The 3,102-nt window shown below is 55.5% G+C and overlaps 1 protein-coding gene across 3 annotated transcripts in view; it reads left to right on the top strand.

The window, feature by feature from the left end:
* The window catches only part of SLC13A3 (solute carrier family 13 (sodium-dependent dicarboxylate transporter), member 3), a 76,162-nt gene that overhangs the window by 22,782 nt on the left and 50,278 nt on the right, over positions 1-3,102 (top strand). The window contains exon 1 of one of the 3 annotated variants that reach the window (XM_014536366.1): positions 1,998-2,004. The exons of the other annotated variants lie outside the window; for them this stretch is intronic. The gene's annotated coding sequence lies outside the window, so the exon portion shown is untranslated. Of the gene's footprint in view, positions 1-1,997; positions 2,005-3,102 lie in introns of those variants that run through there. 3 annotated transcript variants of the gene reach the window in all.

The raw sequence follows: 3,102 nt of genomic DNA, 5'->3' as shown, positions 1-3,102 counted from the left end.
GGAGGGAGAAGCCCTGAGTGGGGCTTTAACTGCACCCCCTCCCACCCCTGATGGGAACTGAGATGCCCTGTGGACAGGGACACTGGGGTCCAGAGAGGGGAAGGAGCTGTCCAGGGTCACACAGTGAGTTGGCCTTTTTTTTTTTTTTTGGCCTCTTTTTCTGAACAACTTGTTTTGTCCTCCTGGGGCTGAGCCAGGCCACAGGGGGCTCCTGCATCCAGTGGGGGCCCCACCCACCTGTCTGGCGCAGGAATGATTAGTGAGGCCTGGGCAGCTGCGGCATGTGAGCCACCCCGGGAACACTTTTAATGAATGGCTCCGAGAACTTTAACTTGTACTTGAAGTTGTACCTCATCTGCTAATGAGTCCAGCGGACTAACACACTCCAGTCCAGAGGAAAGGGGGGAGGATAGGGGTGACTGGACTCAGAGGTCTTCTGGGGCAGGTCACCCTCTCTACTTTCTCCTCTTTCCCCCTTGAGCAGCGGTTCTCAACCTGTGGGTCGCGACTCTTTTGGCGGTCAAACGACCCTTTCACAGGGGTCGCCTAAGACCATCCTGCATATCAGATATTTACATGACGATTCATAACAGTAGCAACATTACAGTTATGAAGTAGCAACGAAAATAATTTTATGGTTGGGTCACAACATGAGGAACTGTTTTAAAGGGCCAGAAGGTTGAGAACCACTGCCCTTGAGTCTTCGGCCCCAATGAATACAGGTGGCACCGAACTGCTTTCTCGGAGTGTTTTCAGGGTAGGGGGAGCCCTGGTTGGGAATCAGAGACCAGACTCCGGGGTGGCCCCAATTATTTCCCTCTCAGTCACCCTGGCGCAGTTTCTGGCTTCTCCCTCCATGGAAAGTGGGCACACATGACAGTCACCTCTGCTCCTCTCCAAGACTGAACGGGCCAGAGGGGACGCAAAGGGGCCTGTCAGGTGCTTTTCTGTTGAGTGTCTGTCCTTTCATTTCCTTTGATAGCTGAGCTAATGCAGGTCAAAGGCAAGGCTTGGTGCCTGGCCAGTGTAAGCCCTCCGTAAAAGGTAGCTTTCTTATTCTCACCTACCATTCCTATTAGAGCAGGGTGACCGTGGGTAAGTCACTCAAGCTCTCTGAGCCGCGGTCACTGAGCCGCATGTGAACTGGGGACAGCGGTCGTAGCTGCCTCACGGGGCTGTGGGTGGGTTTAACAAGGGGATCCATAGGAGCCATGCCTGGTCCTTAGTAAGTGCTCAGTGCGTGCAAATGCTGGTCTTGCTCTGAGGCAAGGAGGAAGATTTGCTTGGGTGGGGAGAAGCCCCCAGAATCACAGGCTTTCAGAGAACAGCCCGTCCATATCCCCTTTGCTGCCCCTCCCAGCGCCCTCAGATGCTGTCATACGCACCCTGACTTAGGGATGAGGACACAGAGGCTCGGAAAGGGCACCGTCTGTCCAAAGCTTGCAGCTTGTGAGTGGTGGACGGTGTGACTCCTAGTGGCCTTGTCACCTGAGCCTCAGCTGGACTCATTTAACTCTCTTTTTTAAAAGTTTTTTTTTTTTTTAAGAGAGGAAGGTAAAGGGAGAGAGACAGATAGAAATATCAATGATGAGAGAGAATCATTGATCGGCTGCCTCATCCCGGGCCCACAACCCAGGCATGTGCCCTGACCCGGAATCAAACCGTGACCTCCCGGTTCATAGGTCAACACTCATCCTCTGAGCCACACCGGCCAGGCAGAGGTAGAGGTGGAAATTCCTATGGTCATGATCACCATCTCCATTTTACTGAAGAGGAAACTGAGGCACAGAATTACGTCACTTACTCCAGGAAGCGATAGAGGCAGGATTTGAACCCAGGCCCTCTGCTTCTTGGCATCGGGTCCAGGTTGCAGCCCCCTTCTCCTAGCTCCCCGTCCCCTGGCCAGCTTCCTGGTGCTGCCCCACCCTGGTGACCTCGATGCCATCATCCCTCGGTTACCTCTGAGCAAACTGAGGCTCCGAGCGGGGGAGCCACCTGCCCAAGGTCACTTACACCGGTAATGGGGCCTGAGCCATGATGCTCCCAACCCTGGTGACTCCGGAGGCTTTGACCCTGGCTGATACCGGCCCTGGGCTGAGGGTGGTGAGGGGATACTGAGCTGTTTAAGGCATGGCTTCTGCCTCTCTAAGAGTTCAAAGTTCAGGGCTTCCCACAGGTCTCTAGTGGGCAGCTGGCCCCAGTCCTGCTCCCCAAAGGGCCTGGCATGGAGTCACTGGGGCCTGCGGAGAGCCTGGGTGCCGCCCAGTGCCTGACAAATATGCCTGCTGCTGCCCACCAGGGAGCTGGCGGGAGGAAGTGGGGGTGGGTGGGAAGGATGGTAGTGGATCAAGTTTCCAGATCAGGGCTCAGAGAACAGACCAGTTCTCTTTCTGTCCGGAGTGAGTGAAGGGGGCAAGCTTGGGGCAATGGGAAGAAAGATGCCTTGTGTCTGCCTGGAAGTCATTCCCCAGCTCAAAAATTAACTGCCTGATAAAGCATTTTCTCCCCCCCCCCCCCCGCCCCCCGCCTCGTGTGCTTTGCCTGCAGACTTTAATCCCTGTGGTAATGGACTGGCTAAGCCTGAGAAGCTGGGACTTCTTTGGTGGGAGTGGGGGATTATGCGGCTCCCGAAAGAACTGCCTGGGTTGGGCTGCATGAATAGGGCTGCTCAGGGGCTGTGGGAACCTTCCTTTCTTGCTCCCAACCAGGGCCAGGACTCTAGTAAGCCCAGGGAGGCCCCCGGGGAGCACAGTTCAAGTTGGGCTATTGTCAGGGTTGTGCATCTGCCTTCCCCTGGTCTCAGCCCTGCTACCCACTCCTGCGGCACAGCGGGCTTTCAAGGTAGAGAAAGTCCTTACCTCTGACCGCCAGCCCCGGCAAGCCGCTTGCCCTCCCTGGGCAGCCATTGTACTAGGGGTGAGATCAGACCAGGATTTCTCAACCTCGGCACTATTGACACTATTGGGAAAGTAATTCTCTGTGTGGGGCTGTCCTGGGCACTTCAGGAAGTTTAGTAGCTTCCCTGGCCTCTACCCACTAGATTTTCCCCCTCTAATCATGACCAGCAAAAATGTCCCCAGGCACATGTCCCCTGGCGGGGCG

The sequence above is a fragment of the Myotis brandtii genome, unplaced genomic scaffold (genome assembly GCF_000412655.1).
Source record: "Myotis brandtii unplaced genomic scaffold, ASM41265v1 scaffold161, whole genome shotgun sequence".
Taxonomy (NCBI): domain Eukaryota; kingdom Metazoa; phylum Chordata; class Mammalia; order Chiroptera; family Vespertilionidae; genus Myotis; species Myotis brandtii.
The sequence above is the reverse complement of the archived record's forward strand: the minus strand, read 5'-3'. Positions and strand labels throughout refer to the sequence as shown.